The sequence below is a fragment of the Gekko japonicus genome, unplaced genomic scaffold, assembly GCF_001447785.1.
Source record: "Gekko japonicus isolate JY-2015 unplaced genomic scaffold, Gekko_japonicus_V1.1 scaffold415, whole genome shotgun sequence".
In the NCBI taxonomy this organism is placed as follows: Eukaryota; Metazoa; Chordata; class Lepidosauria; order Squamata; family Gekkonidae; genus Gekko; species Gekko japonicus.
Genome location: NW_015173136.1, coordinates 119,894 through 140,012, shown reverse-complemented (window position 1 = coordinate 140,012; position 20,119 = coordinate 119,894). Strand labels below are relative to the sequence as shown.

General features: G+C 42.3%; 1 protein-coding gene across 2 annotated transcripts in view; it reads right to left on the bottom strand.

The window, feature by feature from the left end:
- Positions 1–20,119, bottom strand: part of CTBP2 (C-terminal binding protein 2) — a 287,345-nt gene that overhangs the window by 266,199 nt on the left and 1,027 nt on the right. The gene's annotated exons all lie outside the window — the stretch shown is intronic.

Below are 20,119 nucleotides of genomic sequence, written 5' to 3'. Positions count from 1 at the left end.
TAGGAAATCCACAGAGGGGGAAAAGCCAAAAGGTACCCACAGCTCCTCCGAAGTCCTGCACTTGTAAAGGAGACAGAAAAAGAACCGAGGGAGGAAAGTACTCTCTCTCTTCAGGGGTTAAAAGAATGATCTAATAACCTGCCTCCAGGGATTATGAGAGAAGGAGCACCCAAGCATCAGGAAGTCCTCCTCTCCTCAAATGAGAATTAGGATTTTGTCTTTTATGTACTGCACTGTTTTCAGTGGAATATGCACATGGAAATATCTGCACACTGTCCAGTTTACCCCACAGCCTGAGGGAAAAGAAATGTGTTCAGATATTCAGTCCCTCCCCTTCCAACTTTACAACTGAATTGGATATACCCCACTGCAGTGCCAAGCTGGAAGGATGCAAACAGTAGGCCACTGATCTTGTTTCAACTTATCAAACTCCCAGCCATGGCCAATTAAGTTGCCTGCTGGACTGCATGATGGCATCACACATACTCAGCTCTCATCCTTCGCCACTGTGGGGAGAGGGAGGAAAGGCAGGGGACCCTTTAGAAAACCCAGAATTTCCCTTCAGATCTGCAGAGACTCTCCCACAGGAACCTACTCCTGCTGGTACCCATACCTCCCCTCTCCCTGAGCTTGCTTTTGTGCCCAGTGTGTCCACATAGTTACCCACACTTTACTAATACGTAAAATGATGACTATCCAGATGCAAGGAGGCCATGTTATTGTCCCAATACTAAGCATGTATATTAAAACGTATTTTCCTTTTACTTTCTGGACCATGAAAGCATAAGTGCCTTTTTCCTTCCCTTTGTTTAGCTTGAAACACTAGAATTGTTTATTTATTTACTTACTTACCTTATTTGAAAGGCCATAAATTGCACTGCTACACAAAGTCACCAAGGGAATAGTTTAAAACATGTAGTGTAAGTAAAAATCCATAAATAAAACTTTCTGCAGCCCAGAGTAATCATCTAACACAACACATTCATTTTCATCCCTGCTTTTGGACTAATCTTCCAGATAACAAATCAAATCAAGGACCTAAATGTAATTATTCCATTGTGATAACGATCTTTTTGAACTGGTGTACTACCCTTGCTTATTTGTTCCCACAGTAAAAATCACCAAGGAGATGGAAAGAAGATATATTAAATAGTTAACACAGGAGGACAAAACAATACAGGTAATAATGCAAATCAGAAGCCAAGTTAAATTTTCTGCCACAAAGACTTCCTATATGACCCAAGTAGGGTCCCCATGCTTACACACAATTAAATCCCCACAGACTTAGAGCTGAATATCTAAGCTTATTTACTTGGACACAAGATGAACTGAAAGCAATGAGATACAGGATGGAACAGACAACCATTAGCCCTGTGGTACAAACACGAAATGTCTGGATGCCAGCTTGCTCCCACATCTGAAACTGATCCAGAACACTCTCACATCAGAGACAGTCTCATAACATACATGTTTTCCACAAGCTCCAACTTAGTCATGTAACTTCTGCACACTTTTTAGAAGACATCTTACCTATTTTTAAATTGAAACCTGGCTGAAGTGCTCAGTTTCCCATTAGAAGCATAAAAAAGCAACACTCCTCAGTCATTCACATATGTGAGGAAGAGTGCCCTCCTGCAGAATCTTGCCTTTGTTCACAAGTCATTTGTAAGTCCTTCCTTCCCTAATACTTTTAATTTCTTGGCCAGCATTGTCCTTCCATGAATCCAACACCCCAAGCCCAATTACCATGAATCCAACACCCTGAGTACAATGTTCTGATCCTCATCTTCCAGTCCTGGAAGTTCCTACACAACAGAATGCAGCCATTACAGGATGTAGACAGGAGGAGAAATTGTGAAGCAAGTCCCCAAGGCTTCCTTAGATCTTACAGAACAGGATTTGAACTATACTTCAGTTTCTTAGGTTCCACTACCAAAATAGAGGATTTTTCCAGCCCAGATCAAGCAACTCAAGGCACACCACCTAGCACTTTTAATTTCCCCCCCTCTACATATGCACAGCTTGCAGTCAGCAAATGCATAAAGCTCAGGGCAATAAAGAAATAGGCCCACTGAATCCATGATACTAAATGGCCCTACCACACTGACTCCCACAAACTTGCTGCTAGCAACCAGCTGCAACATGAAGCCAGAACTGAATCTGTTATTAATTGGATCTGATGGCCAGGAAACATTCTGTAAAATACACTGATGCAGGATGGCTGATGCCAGTGCAAATTTTACCCTTTTCATGAAATATGCTGCTTATGTCTTTTTTTTCTGGCACTCATTATCATCAAATTCAGTTCTTCTGGCTGTCTTCCTCCCTCAGATCTGAAGTGTTGCAGAGAAAACTGCAAAAACATAAACTGGTAGCCTGGCTTGCTATATCACATTAAAGCCAAACAAAGGTGAAAAGCTTAGTGTCATCCTGGAGAACACAAGTAATTGCCTTTTACAGAGTTCTGGGATGAGAAAGGTAAATGCCACAGATAAATGAAGCCAAACAAAGATATTGATGTTCCTAGCTATATTACCTTATATCTTGTAAAGTGGTAACACGGCAATGCACAATAGATGGGCAGCATCAGTGCCAAAGAGCATGAAGTGGTGGACTACAAACAAAAATTACAGGCGAATCGGCTTAACAGACAGCTTCCCAAACGATCAAACATGTGGGGCTTGAGGAAAAACCTGCAGTAATCAATTTACATAAAGCATATTGACTGTGCCACTGAATAGCAAAGGAAAAGCATTGCATCAGAAGACCACAGAATGAATAGGCACCAGAATCAAAGGTGCAAGGTGCACAGCTCTTTGGGAAAGCACCAAAAATGCAGCACTTAAAGCTCACAGCCTGGTATTAAAACCGTTGCAATATTTATTTAGCTTGCAGGGACTATGGGGAGTCTGAAGCAGGGAGACAAAAGATGGATTTTTTTTAAAGAAGGTGAAGCTGTTAAGATGCTGTTGCAGCCAACCAGTCTGACAGAAAGAGCTGGAATGGGACTTTATATGCAGAGCTGGGAGGTGGGACATTTCCATTTCCTAAGTTTTGCATCAAATGTTTAACAAAATAACAAAATTTCCATTACAGAATACAGTGACATCTCAGCTTCTAACAACACAATAAAACTTCTTAAAAGAAAATTTGCTGACCAAGTAAAAAAGAGGGCTGCACAGATGGGAAAACCAAGATCTCTGCACAGCAAACACTACAAGTCTTGAAGGTGGAAGAGCTGCCTGCCACAGATAGTTCCCAAAAATATACACGATTTCAAACAGCTTAATACCTGTACCAATCTTTACTTCCTAAACAATATTTAATATTGTAATAACACCCTTGACATTGTTTACCTGTGTGTGTGTGTGTGTGTGTGTGTAAGCTCAATTGACTTAAGGTAACCCTATGGATGAAAGACCTCCAAAACGTCCTATATAGTTAAGAGCCTTGCTCAAGTCTTGCAAACTGAGGGTCGGTGGCTTCCTTGATTGAGTCAATACATCTCACGTTGGTTCTTATTTGCCTGCTGCCTTCAACCTTTCCTAGCATTATTGTCTTTTCCAGTGACTCCTGTTTTCTCATAATGTAACAATAGTTTAGTCACTTCAGCTACTAGGGAGAGTTCAGGCTTGATTTGATCTAGGACCCACTCATTTGTCTTTTTGACAGTACACAGTATCCATAAAACTCTCCTCCAACACCACATTTCAAATTACGTTTACTTACAAAACTCATTATAGCAGACACTCACTACAGATGACCACCATGTGATGTTTTCCCCATGCCAAATAATTAGACAAGGTATATGAGGTGCAGTGCATTATTCTTACTATGTAGGAACAAGCATAATAACATGACTAGGGACTTGATGTGTATCACTATTATCTGTATGATCTCCAAAGTTGTTCTAAATTATTTAGCTATTTTACATGCAAGCAGACACATTCCCACACCACGCTAAATGCCCTGGGTTTTGACAATGTGGTAGTTACACTTGTTACAGAAGTTACCCTTTCAGAAGTTACCTTATGTGATCTGCATCAGTAACACGGCCAGAGCACCAAGACCAAGGAAAACAGTAGGCCTGCTACATTCCTGTTACCTTATGTGATCTGCATCAGTAACACAGCCAGAGTACAAGAGTACCAAGACCAAGGAAAACAGTCGGCCTGCTACATTCCTCCCCTATGATGATGATGATGATGATGAGATTGAATTTATACCCCGCCCTTCACTTGGAGTCTCAGAGCGGCTTACAAACTCCTCTTCCTTCCCCTCCCCACAACAGACACCCTGTGAGGTGGGTGGGGTGGGTGGGGTGGGGCTGAGAGAGCTCTGGCAGAAACTGCTCTTTTTCAAGGACAGCTGTGCCAGAGCTTGTGACTGACCCAAGGTCACATCAGCAGGTGCAAGTGGAGGAGTGGGGAATCAAACCCAGTTCTCCCAGATTAGAGTCCGCGCACTTAACCACTACACCAAACCCCTATAGGTTTGATCATCATTATGGTTGCTTATATTCATTCAATTGCTAACCTCAAGCTCAGCATATGGCACCAGGACTGCCAACTCTGCGTTGAGAAATTCCTGACAATTTGTGGATGGAGTGTGGGGTCTGGGAAGGGACCTCAGCAGTGTATATTGCCATAGAGTCTACCCTCTGAAGCAATCATTTCCTCTAGGAAGGCTGATGTATGTTGTCTAGAGTTTAGCTGTAATTCTGGGAGATCTCCACATCCTACCTGGAGGATGGCAACCCTAGGTAGCACTTACTACACTTCCTCAAAATTCCAAAAGTGCCTACAAATTCATCAAGGGGGTGGGTGGGTCTGGATTAGTTTGAATCACGTCTTATTTAAAATGGAGCACTCTGTGGGGAACATATAAGACTTGCACGTACAAGCTCTAGAGTACTTAACAGAACTACTGATATAGCAGCAGCATTCCCAATACTTGTCAGGTGTGTCTGCAATACAAAGAACATTGCTGCTTCCTTGACTACTTGGTGAGGTTTCCCATCCAGCATTAACCAGCCCCAGACCTGCTTAGATCCAACAAGACTGCGTTATCATGTGCTTCTCAACCATTCACCAGTGCTGTGCTACCAATGCTATGAGGTCACTCCTAGGTAAGAACAGACACTTGTTAGCAAATCCTCGGCCAGCCATGTATACGGTGTTGGCCTGCCTCCCCCACATCAAAAGAGTCTCTATCACGAGGAAGACAAATCTCCTAAAACCCAAGAAAAACCTCCTAAGAAACCCTACCTTCCCTCCTGCTGGCATGCAACGTCACCAACTTGCTGAGAAAGACAGGAACAAGGCAGAACAGAGACTCTCAGTCCAATCCTATGCAGAGATACCTGGTATTTCTGGCAGAGTGTTGGACTGGGTGTGCTATAGGCCTGATCCAACATTGGTTTCTCTTATGTTCTTATGATATACCCTTCTAAATCCATTGAAGTCAACAGGTTTAGAAAGCTGTAGAACTCTTTCTGGGATTACACTATAAGGGATTAACACTGGAATAGATTACAAAACCATCTTTATTTACAGCATGTACAATGAAAACTAGAATTTTATTTTATTTTTGCAGTGAATGGCAATTTTAGTAACCACACAACAGCACAAATAACTGGAACAAGAATTCCTACACATTAATTAACTTGAGACAAAGCTGTTTTTGGGTTGCCGTCTTAGAAAAAGCAACAGTATTCCAGTTCAGTAGAGAGAACCGTGGAAGCTGGTTCTATTATGAGAGAAATCTACAAATTTTATCCAGGCTTGATAACCTAATTATTCTATCTACCAACCATCAAGGTTCAGCTTTCTCATCTTTTTATCCACAGAGAAAAGCAAATGCCATCCTTTTTGTGTCCACCAACCAATGAGGGGATTTACAGAAGAGAAGCAATGGATGGGATCGGTTTGTTGCAGCTCCTACTCTTGACAGTGAGGCTACAAGATGGAAGATCTTCATTTAGCCAATCACCTATCTGGCAGTCATGTACATTTCTTTAAATTCAGTTAATACATTCCAAAAATCTCAGTGAAGGAACACTGTTGACTGAGGCTTCTTGGGGAAGAGATAAGTTGCTCAGAAGTGCAATAAAGCCAATTATTGGTTTTACTCTTTGGAAACAGTTAACTGTTTTCAAATTTATTAGGATAAGGAAGGTTGACCCAGTGCTAGAACATGTCCCATGGTTCTCCACTGACCAGTCAAAAACAAAAAAATTAGTCTTCCATTTCAAAAATTAGCTGTTTGATTACACTGATTAAAGCTGGAAACCTGCTTTTAGACAAGCTGAAGGCTGCGGGCCTGACCGTAGCAAAATCCCAAAAATTTAAATTGCATTTTGTGTTCAAAACAATACTGCAGCAAAACACAACTATAACCCCACCCATCACCACTACGACATTCAAAAACACCCCCGTGGAAAAAAACTGTTGGGTCATATGTAGTCTGTCTTAAAAATTAACCAAAACAGAGACTAAATTTTAGCACAGAAGATTGATCACAATTATTTCCTAACACTACTAGTTTGGCTAGGCATCCCTATAATTCAGGACTCTTAGACAGCACATCCAAGAGATATCTTAAGAGGTGGAAATGGAATGGCTATGCAAATCCCTCCTCCTCCATTACACTGAAGAAATTCCAAGGATTAATTTTATTTAAAAGCAAAGATCAATTATACTGCCAGCCTTTCTTCTGAAAGGCCCAAAGATTCCTATTCCTCAATAGGAATATTGCCAAGCATACCTCAGTGCAGAGCTAATTTTAAAATTTTAGCTATACTCACAAAACGTTATGGCACATGTATAGTTTACTTGATTTAGTGCTCTGCAACGTTCCTCTTCAATCCTGAAGAGGTAATTTTTCCCTGTCTGAAGCATAACTGCTTAATTGCAAGTATACAAAATATAATTACATTGCATACAAGTTACAATACTGCTTATGGGAATATCATGGTTCATGCATCCTGTTTACTTGTTGCATTTATCTTCAAAAAGAAATCTGTACCACAATAGGTGTACAGATATGGTTGTATTTACTGATGAAACAGAGTTTTTACCTTTTAAGTTCAATGAAGTCAATAGGCTTAGAAAGATATAACTTAACTTAGGATTGCCCTGAGAATCTTTCAACATGTTTCTTCTAAGAAAGTTCACATTCAATTAGAAACAAGAGAATACCTAATTGGGATGTATTTATTTAATCTACCTTTCTATTGCACTCTCAGTAGAGTTTGAGGCAGTATACAGTTTAACACAATGATAGCTGGTAAAATATGATCAAACCAGTTCAATGCAATAAAACAGGAGTATAATGATAAATGAAATAGCAGCAGCAATACATATAGAAGAATAAATGCGGCAGCGGGGGAGGTAATAAGAGAAGTACAAGACCGAGTGCCAATCAAGAAAATTCAATAATCAGCAAAAACTCAATTAAAAATGCAATGTTTTAGTTCAGTACTGAAAAGTCACCAAGTTTGTTATCAGGTGAAGAGCTACGAGGAAGGACATTCCATAGGAGAGTAAGCACAACAACAAAAAAGGTGCTGTCCTTCAGGGTCATCCAAGGCCAGCACAAGGCTTTTGGGTGCCCTAGGCTACGATGCCCAAGCCACCACCTCCACCGTGAAGAAGGAAGACAACAGCTGCCCTAAGCACTAAAACACCTCCACCCCCACTCCCCTTGAGACAGTGAGGCAACATCTGCTCTCCATGCCCCCAGCACAGCAATGCAGTGCAAAGGCACCTACACTCCTTCCCTCCCCATGCAGTAGCAAGGCACGGAGGAGGCACCAGGAATCTACCACCCACCTTCTTGTCTCTCCACCTCCATCCCCACCCAGCAAGGTAAGGTGATGGGGAGAGGGAAGAAGGAAAGGGGCCAGGCTTGCCTCTGCCCTACCCCAGGAAATGAAGGAAGGAAAAGGCTCCCAGCCTGCAGCCCACTGACACCAGGTGCCTCCCAGGGCTGCAGCCTACCATGACAGACCCCCACCCCCCCAAAAAAAGCCTTGGGTGAGCAGGTGCAACAGGGGCTGGTTGCCACCCTTCCACCTGTGGCACCACGGACATAGATATACCTAGTAGACAGGCCAGCCCTGGGATTACCCACTTTACCTCGGAGGGCAGCACAGCCTCCAGTGCAGATCTTCATTACTTTATGGCATTAGGCAAGTTTATATTAAAGAAAATTAATGCTAAAACTATGAAAACTTCATGGAGCAATGTGCAGGAAATAAAAGATTTATTGATTTCAACGAGGCTGCCTGATTTTTCAGAACAATATTCTAAATTGATGCAATTGCAGGATTTTGCATACATTTCACATATTACAAACCATTTTTTTTAAAAAAATACCTCATTCCACTAGAGCTCTGTGTGTGTTTGTGCGTGCGCACAAGCACACGCACAGTGACTTGTGAGGAAAATGGGTTAGGATTCTGTTGTGATAGTATACCATTCTATTACAGTTAAGTGACTTCAATTTTAAACTTTTATTTCCAATCATTTGTAGTGTTTTCATATGATTACTCTTGGTAACTTTCCAAACTGGATAACAATACAAAGCAGTGCTTATTTTAAAGTTTAAATTACACAGCAAGGAATTTATTCACACAACTGCCGTCCAAGAACATACAGATTTCCTATCATTTGTTCCACTCTTTTTCTATCACCTTTACAAATAACTTCAAACAAGCAGGCTTTGCTTTGACAGTTTATACTTGACTGGCGTGCTGTCCAAAATACAGAGCATGATCTCTGCTATTTTCTTTACCAGTGTGTGTCCACAGTGGAATGTAGTAGATGTTGATTCTTTAGACAACGGACTGCCCTCACTGCTATAAAGGGATCAAACAATGAGCAAACAGAAATGAAGGCAAGTTAGCATATGGTGCTCTTGCAGGTTACTTCAGTGGTTTACTTATACCCTATTTTTCCCCATTCAGACTTTACAAACATAAACTGGTTTTAGAAATGAAGTATAGCTATGGATGCTTTGGATCTATAAACACCTTGTTGTTGTTGTTCAGTCGCGCAGCGAGTCCGACTCTTCGCGACCTTACAGTTTATCAAACAGCCTCATATTTGAAAAGAGGTGGGGCAGGGACACGGAAGTATTTCAGTGCCTTACCACCATAAGCTACATTCTCCTTGGTACCCAGGACAAATTCTTGGGTGGAGGCAAGTACTGGCAAACTGTACCGAATAAAAGCAAAAACATCTAAGACAATATTTTTACTAAGGATTCTTTAGTTATCCAAGTCAAATCAATCCCAAGTTAAGATAACGGACTTGTATTACACCTTTCCTATAAAAAGATTCCCACCCATAAACACACATTTCACAGATCAGCATGTTTAACTCAGAACACAATGCATTTTTTTCACGTACAGCTTTAAGCTGTTGGGGGGAATTTGGGGGGGGGGGGAGGAAGGCCCGCTACAAATGCTTGACTGCTATCATGTATTTCAAAAGCTCTGTGGATTGTGTCTCAAACCACTAAAAAGAAAGCTCAGAAAAGGCTACTTTTCATTTAACATGCACTCACTTTTTAGGGATACCAGCCTCCAGGTGAGGCCTGGAAATCTCCCAGCATTACTGCTCATCTCCAGACTACAGAGATCAGTTCCCCTGGAGGAAATAGCTTCTCTGGAGGGTGGACCCTATGGCATTGTACCCCACTGAGCTTCTTGCCCTCCCCCAGCTGCCACCCCCAAATCCCCAGGAATTTCCCAACCTGTAGCTGGCAATCCTACACCCTTGTTCCCACACTTGTGGCGGGGGGGGGGGGGCAACCTGGCAACGCTACTCTCAGTCTTACATCCACAGCCATTTTTGTTAGATCTTCATCTGGGCTTCAAACCTGAAAAGGATCCTGGTAGAGGGGGAAATGTGCAAACACAAGAGGTAGCACAAGAGGTTTTAAACTCCCCTCGCCCCCCCGCCCCCCCCATCCAGCCCTACAAACGTCCCTTCCATCCCACATTCACATTACTTCTGCAAACACAAGTGTCAAGGTAACACACACTTCTGCCTACTCAGACAAGTGTTGTGATACACGGTCAAAACTGGCCCTTCCATCCCACATTCACATTACTTCTGTAAACACAAGTGTCAAGGTAACACGCAGTTCTGCCTACTCAGACAAGTATTGTGATACACAGACAAAACTGAACATGACTGAATATGTTTTCTCTAAAGCAAGGAGGCAGAGGGTCTTTGTTGAAAAGCGAAAATCATGAGTGAGGGAAGCTAAACCTTTCCTCCCCTCTGTGCCTTCTCTCTCCATGCCCTGTTGCTTTCAGCACTTTTTCTTTTAGACCCAGCTCCAATACAGCAACTGAGCTGGGTCAGAAGAAAAGTGCTGACAGCAACAGGGTACAGCAGGGCAGTGGCACAATTTAATTGCCTGAGCAGCTGCCTTTTCCTTAAAACCAGACTGCCCCCCCACACTTTTAAAGATGAATAAGGCCATACATACCTGCTACTCACATTACATTTAGAACTGAACATTATGAGGCAATAAAAGTAGGGATTTTGGGAAAGGGAGAAGTAAGGGTCAATGGAAAGAATATGCTTTAGGTTCAGTTACACATACGTAAGCTTTGTTTCAGTATAAGGTACTATAAACAAGGAATTCTGGCCTAGGCTTCATGGAAATAGATGGTTTTGAAGGGAAATCTGAAGAAACAGAGAGATGGTTATTACGCTGGTGTCCTCAAAGGAATAATGGACAGCTAGGGGGAAAGGGCAGGATTGTTTAAGGGAGTAGCTCTCTGGACAGATGACGGTAGAAAAACAAAAGTCACAGAGAGGAATATATTGTCATATAAGGCTGACAGATGAGAAGACCAAGGCCATGGAGGGTTCTGAAACCAAGGACAAAAAGTCTGTGCTAAATCTGGGAATGGACAAGAAGCCAGAAAAGGGTTTTAATTAGAAGTACCATACAATTAGAACAGAGAAATACATGAGTGATTTAGGTGTCACAGGGTGGGCTAGAGGTGGGCCAGAAAGGAAAAGGTTACCACAGTCAAGATGAGCAGAGTTTACACCAAGCAAAGAGAAAGGGCCACATTTTCACACAGCAGTACAGTTGATATGACTTGGAGATGGGCTGGATAGAGCAAACATGGGGGAGCAATCTGAAAAACAGAAAATGGGGCCAGATAATTCACAAAGGACTGCCTGTGCGGGACAAATGGCCACAAGAGTTACTAAGCAAGATGGCAGAGAAAAGAATGCACATGTAACAGATGAGATTAAACAACTTTTTGCTCCTCAAGAGATGTTCAGACGATAAGCTCAGATGAACAAGATCTGAAAGTATAAGTATGTACCCCATAAGATGAATGGGGGAAGGATCCCATTTTTTTCCACCCACTTCCCAAGGCTGCCTACTTGCTGGCCAGCAAAGCTGCCCTAGTGCGACACCATTGCCTCCCAGTTCCCAGCCTACCTACAGCATTGCTGTCTCTGCATGCCTGGCTCTCAGAGTAGCAGTGGGGGGGGGGTCCTGATCCACCTTCCCCCACCCACAGTGCTCACTCAGCCTGCCTGGCTTACATGGCAGCAAGGGACAGTGGCTCCTGTTACATACACACACCGCTGCACCACCCCCTCCCATTTGCCCAGTTGATGCAACAGTGGAGAGCGACTTCCCACTCTTCTGCCATCTGCCACACATCCTGCCCATCAGCTGTCTCTGCCACAAGGAAGGTGGATGGAGTGGTATCAGGCCCCACCCATTATGGAGGCCTATGTCCTCAGTTCAAGGATGTCCCAGGGCTGCCCAATGCAGGGGTGACAGGCTCATTGGCAGCCAGCCCCACACTGGTAAGTCTGTGGAACAGGATTGTGTTGGCTGTGGTTGCACAGACGATTCATCTCCATTTTGGCGTTCTTTGTAAACTTCCCCATTTTATGTTAAGGGTTTGGGATTTTTATGCAAACCTGGACATCCCCCCCCAATTTGTAGAAGGATCTCCCTTCTCTGTCCATGGTCCTAATTTGTGGATTTAAGGATCCACATCTAGAGTTGTGTTCAGAATTAGATATAGACATGACAACTTCATTTTAATACTGGAATCAATTTAGTCACAGTGAATATGTTACTACTAATCTTGTTTGGATCGTGACTCTTCAAAAATGTGTATATTCCACATATTCCCTCACCACACAATGCTACAGGAATCTACTTAAATAATAATTGGTGTACACTGCTGCAAGTAAATAGGAATTGACTGTTCAACAGCATAATATGTGTCTAACATTTATTAGAACAACTGAAGTGTTTCTGCATTTCCAAAAAAAAGCTCCACCAGAAGTTAATCAATCACATGCTGTAAAAAGAAAAATGAGAGGTAGCACTTTTTATTTTTTGAAGCATCTGTACTTGTGTCTTTGTGGGGTTTTTTTAAAATTTACATCAGATCAGACAGAAGAACTGTTCAATAGCTTTAAGGCCAGGTCTAACAAAGCTTGTTCCCTCACGGGACCACTTTTATAAAGATCCTTGCAGAGGCATGCACATGATCATCATGACATCAGGATGTGATCCATAAATAATCTATTAGATTCTTATTATTTCTGCGCATAAATCTTTGTTGATAAACCCATTACACTACTAATAAACAGTTAACACCCAGTGATCAGGACTGTTAAAAATCAAGATTTTGGCAACAGTTTAAAAGACGAGTTAAAATGTTAATATATACTAATGATTTCTGTATGGGGTTTTTCCTATTTTAAGTACCCAAAGTTTATTTTCTAAACAATAGTTATGTTATACCAAAATTCAGGGGAGATTCTAAAAGATGTAATTAAAGCAGCAAAGAAATATATTTGGAAGGCTGTATCTTGCTGAAGCCCAAAAGTCTAGAAAAATGACTCCTTACAACCAGACTTCATTTATTTTATTTATTTATTTTTGGATTTATATCCCGCCCTCCCCGAAGGCTCAGGGCGGCTAACAACGAGGCACAAGTGCCAGAGTAAAAACAGATAAAAACAGCCTAAAACAATAAAACAATATAATACAACAACAAAGTGTCAGTGCTCCATTTATCGCAAGATGGGGGTAGATCTTAGTCCAATAACATCGTTCCTGCAACCTGTCATCCCCCCTCCTTCCAGGGTCACCTCGCACCCAGATGGAACCACATATTGGTGGTAGTGGTGCGATGCTGCATACATAGCGGTGGTGGAATTATAGTGGCGGCGGCTCCTACTCGAAAGCCTGGTGAAAGAGCTCCATCTTACAGGCCCTGCGGAACTGAGAGAGGTCCCGCAGGGCCTGGATCTCCTCCAGGAGCTCCTTCCACCAGGTAGGAGCCACCACCGAAAATGCCCTGGCTCTAGTAACAGCAAATTTAATATCCTTGGGGCCTGGAATTTCCAGGAGATGTTGACTCCCCAACCGTAGTGCCCTTGGGGAAACATATGGGGAAAGGCTGCTACTCATGAACAGACAGTCACTAGGCCAAAATTCTGCAATATGTGATGTTAACATGTGAATAAATAAAAAGGTCCTATAGGCATGTGCAGAGAGCTTTCTTCTCACCATTAGCAATCACAACCAGCTCTCACTATCTGGAATTAAAGAAAAGGTCAGGAGGCATGACTTCTATACTGGTTGGAGCCCTAGTAGCAATCAGTTCAGAAACTAAAAGCTGGAGTAAGTCACTAGATAAGGGAAGAAAAACTGAATAACATCATAGTTAAAAAAGTAAGTAGCCATTTGTCAAGTCATCTGTGACAAGTAAGAATTACCTCCAGACCACCAGCCAAGGAACTTTATAAAAGTTTGACCTTTCTTCCCTTCATTTTATACCACAAATGACTAATACAGGTAAGTGTGGCAAGGCAAGCTAGTAATGTTTTTATGGGCTAGTAACTTCTTGATTTATTTGCAAGGCTGAGACTTGCGTTGTCCCTCTCCCCCTTGTTTCCAAGAATATCAGAAAACGATCAACACTCAGAATAATGTTTGTCTGCAATGTCTACTGCAAATTAATACTATTCCAGCAGTCTATACTATTGTTTTCACTGGCCTTTCATATATTATATAGAAGAATGTTATCAAAATCAACAAAACTTGTTTCTTTGAAATAGCTGCAATCCAGCAGTCATAGTCTGTTGAACTGTGTGCTGGTCCAACATGTTTAGGATTTATAGACGTCGTTCCTCATCTACACTAGTGTTGATGAAGTTCCTTGAAGGACATTTGTTAATAACACCAGCTTGCTTTCTGCAATCAGTTAAGTATGCCTCAGTCCAGAATTCGCAATTTTTTAAAACCTAATGAAGATGTTCTCACAAGTGCAAGAATATTATCTGAGCAGCATCCAACCTGACAGAAAATTTGTCTTCACAGACCCCAGCCTGAATAGATGTCTATCTGCAGCCTTCATCTAAGACACAGCACATTTAGGTTGATGTTTTTTAACAATAAGAAGATTATTAGTACTGGGACCCAAGACGTGCTCACATACATTACGTTGACAAGCCCTCTCTGCTGAAACGACAACATAAAAAATGAAAGCAAAAACCACCATTCTCCTATTACTACAGTGTTGTCTTAATTTTTTCCCTCTCAGTTAGGAAGCACACAAGGGCAAGGGGCATAACTTCGAAAGCAATTCATGGCAGAAGTGACTTGGTATTAACTGTCATTCTGGAACTGGGGGCTCCACAAGAAGTCACTCTATACAAGTCCTCATATTCAAATGAATCTTGTGAGTTCTAAATGAAAGAACATCACAAAAAAACGACTGCACAGCTTTTAAAGGACTTGTTTTAGAGCGTCTTATAAAACAAATAAATGGATGAGGAAGTGAACAGCTTTCAGCTTGCACTACTGAGATAAACTAAGGGCTCGTTCACAGTTTATGGTGATAGGTACGCTTCCCATGAAGACATGCAAGGTGTGAAGGAAAGACAAGCCAGGGCAGAGCCACGTGTATCCAAATAAGCAGCAAACACGTAGCAGAGAGATGGGGCCAATCATGGCTCCCCAGCATGTGCCTACCACATGTCTCCAGTGCTTAGAGACTCCACTTCACACTTTAAGTGTTTCTGTCAGGGAACACATCTGCTGCCATAAAGTATAAATAAGCTCCAAGGCCATGAGCTTCAACACCCTGGATCTAATGGAAATAAGCTCAACTGAAATCAAAGAGTCCATTTAATATTTTTCCATGTGAGATCATCTCTCTTTCTTCTCTACAGAAACGCCAGCATTTTGACTAAAATATTGTCTGCAGCTCTCATTTTGGGGATAAAAAAGTGTAACTTCCATAAACTCGAGACATGCACTGACCCAATACAAATAAATTAATCTTATAGGCATCTTCATTTGATAAATCAAAATGAACTAAACGAATCTATGAGGAAAATGGAAACTCATGGAATAATGTACTTGTGTGGATCCCTGTGATCTCCTGATCATGGGGCTGGATGTGTGGATCGATCAGACCAGTGGTCTGGCTGGGTGACATGGGATGGGACTAGACAGCCTTTTGTTCCCCTTTGTACCCTGACCATGTTTCAGAATGCTGTCTGATCCAGATGGCCCAGGCTAGCCTGCTCTAGTCAGATCTCGGAAGCTAAGCAGGATCAGCCCTGGTTAGTATTTGGACAGGAGACTACCAAGAAACTCCATGGTTCCTATGCAGCGGCAGGCATTGGCAAACCACCTCTGAACGTCTCTTGCCTAGAAACCCCTAGAGGGTCGCTGTAAGTCAGCTGCTACCTGATAGCACTTTCCACCACCACATTTCAGGATGGAAATGATGTAACCACAGATGAGCCAAGCCAGTTGGTGGCCAGTTGGAACCACCAGTTGCAACAACCACCATCACCAAACCAAATCTCCCTTCTCCAGAACTAGGGTTGCCAACTATGGCAATTTGTTTAAGATTCCACTGGTAAAAGAGTTTCAGAGGGTAGCCGTATTAGTCCGCAGCAGAACAGCTACATTCAAATCCAGTAGAGCCTTATGAGGCCAACAAGATTTTCAGGATATAAGCTTTTGAGAGTCAAAGCTCCCTTTATCAGAAAAAAAATAGTTAAAATAGTAATGTATGTCCAAGCACTTCTGAGACAGGTGGACACTGTGGCTGTGGTCACACACACTAAATCAGGGGTGTCAAACATGTGGCCCGGTGGCCGGATCAGGCCCCCAGAGGGCTTCTATCAGTCCCACAGTGGAACTGTCTGTCTTCTGCTTCTTCTTCCAGTTCTGCTGCTGCATCATCATAGGTTTGCAGCTTACAGATACACACCTGAACAGCATACTCAGGATTGCAACAGCACAGACATTTTGATGCAATAAATCAGAGCAAGACGTGTCAGTTATCAGACACTGTTAAATAAACAAAATATTGCAAGAGTGCCAATGTTTTAAGCATGTTTTTATTTTAAGTTAAAAAAAACCTTTGTGTTTGTGTCCTTTATAAAGTTTATATCTCCGCTACCTGGCATTACATTTTGACACACATGGCCTGACCCAACAGGATCTCGTTTATGTCAGATCTGGCCCTCATAACAAATGAGTTCGACACCCCTGCACTAAATAATCTACTTTCAGTGCACTTTCCAACTGGAGTTTACTGTGTGAACTGGCAAAATCCAGTTGGAACGTGCATTGAAAGTGGATTATTTAGTGTGTGTGACTGCAGCCAGAGTGGCATGACCTGAGCCACTCTACAACACGTCTCATTGGAGGCACAGGTCATGTGATCTTTTCTGCAGAACTCATTGCCTAAGACAAGGTAGAAGCAAGAGACCCTCTCTCACATTTGACTTAGAAGAACATACAAAATCACGGACTCATGATTATTTCCCAACAGGCAAAACACTAAAATGTATTCCAACTTGTTGTCATCATTTTAGTAAATTACTTGGCAAGTAGGGTTTTTAACTATTCTAATAATAAGATGTCCACAAACTCCAGATTTCCCTCATATTTAAACATGGTTCTGTAATGTACCTACTTATTATTGTACTTGTACAATATACCTTCTGGTATATTACATACTGCCAATGAAGCATAAGTAACCAGTGAAGGGCTACTGAAGCTTATCTGTATACATCCTGTTCTAGAGGACAGACTCTGTCTGTTAATAAATTCACGTGGACCAATTTCACTGTTAGACAGCTAGTTGCTTGTAGTGTTAAAAGGTTTCAAAACTAGCATATCCATGAGCTGGCTGGGGATTATAAATGCCTGGGTTACAAATCAGCTATAATTTTACAAGCAGGCAGAATTGCCAACCCCCAGGAAAGGGCCTGGAGATCTCATCCCCAGACTATAAAGATCTCTTCCCCTGGAGAAAATGGCAGCTTCAGAGGGTGGACTCTATGGCATCATATCTCTACTGAACTCCCTCCCCTCCTCAGACCCGGCTGTCCCCAAACTCTGCCACCAATCTCCAGGAATATTTCAACTCGGACCTGGCAACCCTAAAAGCACCTCACTATTCTGAACACATACTCTCGTAAAGAAGTGCCTTAGGTTTGGTGTGTTCGGAGGACTAGAGCAGATCTACAGGATCATTCTCCAGCACTTTAAAAACCCTATTTTCTCCTCTCTGCAATGTTTTATTGCTTTTAGTGATATAAGCACACCAAAGATACAATCAATGTCCCCAAACTCTGCCACCAATCTCCAGGAATATTTCAACTCGGACCTGGCAACCCTAAAAGCACCTCACTATTCTGAACACATACTCTCGTAAAGAAGTGCCTTAGGTTTGGTGTGCTCGGAGGATTAGAGCAGATCTACAGGATCATTCTCCAGCACTTTAAAAAACCCTATTTTCTCCTCTCTGCAGTTTTTTATTGCTCTTAGTGATATAAGCACACCAAGGATACAATCAATATCCAGGGGTCATTTTGCAGAAAAAGAGGTGCAGGAGCTCATTAGCATAACTCATTAGCATAACTTGTTTGCATATGCCACACCCCCTGACATCACCGGAAGTATGTCAGAAGGCAACGCCCACCACTCAGACACCACTGGACTGTTTTGGATTGCCAGCTATTGGGGAAGGAACGTGCAGATCTGTCCTTGCAGAGGAGGGAGAGCTTGTACCTGAATAAAGGTGCCACTGAACTGTTTTGGACCAGGGTGGGGGGCTCTGCAACTTTCCTGGCTGCTTCTTGCTCTGACTGAGGGCTGCTGGGAGCAGGGGGTGGGGCTTGTTGCATGTGCCCGCCCCCTGGGCTCCGCTCCTGTGCGCTCCTGCAGGAAATGACCCCTGTCAAGATCTAATTTAAGCCATGGAAATTTACCTCCAGTTGGTTGGAATTCCCAGGCTCATTGATGCCAACTTTGACTGGTCGGTGTAGGCTTACAAACAGAACAAACACAGTCCAACCCAATACTATTATATTAAAACCAACCACTCTCTGTTTCCTGTTTTTTTACCTACCATTATAAGGCACAAAACACTGTCAACTAAACCTTGCTTCTTACTAATGTATTCCTCGGCAGTTAAGAAAATATGACCCAACTGCACATGGCATCCTTCCATATACTTACATTAGAGTAATTGGTGCTTGCTTTTGTTTGCCCATATTACACTTCTGCAAGAGTGCATGATTATAGTGTTTTCATTAGTGTTATGCATATTCACTGGCTGCAGAGAACTTTTAAGAACTAAGGTAAACATGTCCGAAGAGTAATAATTCCTTTTAAAAATTACTGTTGTTCTGCCTGGCATCATATAGACCACAAAGACCACTCTAATGACTGAAGCACTGACCCATACGCCAAATCCTAACAAGGGTTTTTGTGTTGTTGTTGTTTAAGGGCACTACTGCACTGCAAGAGAAGACAGAGCAATCCTAAGAAGGTCAACTCAAAATCCTACTCAACTCTATTCACATGGGCTTTCTTCATGACACTACTGAAAGGTATGCATTTGTACCCACATGCCAGACTAGGTGTGGGTCAAAGAGCATTCTCTTTACTCCTGAATGATACTGGGTAATAAAATGCAATCTACACAAATTAATCATACTTCTTGAAAAGAGATAAGTTTTTTTAGATGTTGAAGTTTACAGGTCCTATAAACAAAAAGTACTTTATCTCACTACACAAGAATTATGGGAGAGTTCCTTCCCGTTTGTTAAAAAAAATGTACGTATTCAATTCAATCCAAGACCAAGGTATTCTGAAGCCTCAATGTAACTATGCTATTTGTTTGCATTATTTGGTGAGCAAACACTTGCTTACAAAAGATCTGGGTGAAGGAGCAGGAAAAAGTTTGAGAATATTGCAGGTTAAAGGAGTCGGATGTAAAGGTTTTGTTTGCCACCAAAAATGCATCACCTGACAAACGTCAGGGTGATGCACAGAAAAATCCAATGTCCAAAGGAGTTGCTAAGGAGCCGATATGGCTCGCTGATGTTTTCCTGCTTATCTGCCTAGATGGCAACACCTTTCCAAAACGCTCTGCCATTTCATCCTTGAAACACAGCACTTTGGATCCTCCATTTCCAAAGAATGTTTGCAACTGCTTTCTGTGTATGAATGGGGGCGGAAGAAGAGGGGAATGAGAGTTACAAGTATTACGTCCTCAAACAATCAAGATCGGGTCCATCCCCCCACCAAAAAAACACACATAATAATCCAACACAATGCAAGGCAAAATATCTTAATCAGGCTAGCATCCTGCTAATAAGGGTGAAGGGATTTTTTTAATTTAAAAAATCTGTAAGTCAATGGGAATATATATTATATATAGTGGAAATGGACCGGAAGGTTTCCTAGTTTCCACAGCCTGGGTTTCCAAAAAAAAAGGGGGGGCGACGTTTTCCACATGCAGCGAGTAGAAACTGCAAGCCCACTTTGTAGACGTCACAATGAAAACTGAGTAGGACGCTTCCCCAGGGAAGGTGGGGGGAAAGGGCTTTCAGACTACTGTGGCAAGGCAGCCCCCTCTCCCCACAGATGGTGCTGCCCTCCTCGAACTCGCTTCCCCAACTATCTCCGAGGGACCCAGCCAGATTTCCCAGCCAGCGGCTCCTTCCTGCTTGCCTCCGCCCCCCCCCATCCCCTCCTCACTTGCAAAGTCTTTCGTTTTGCCCTC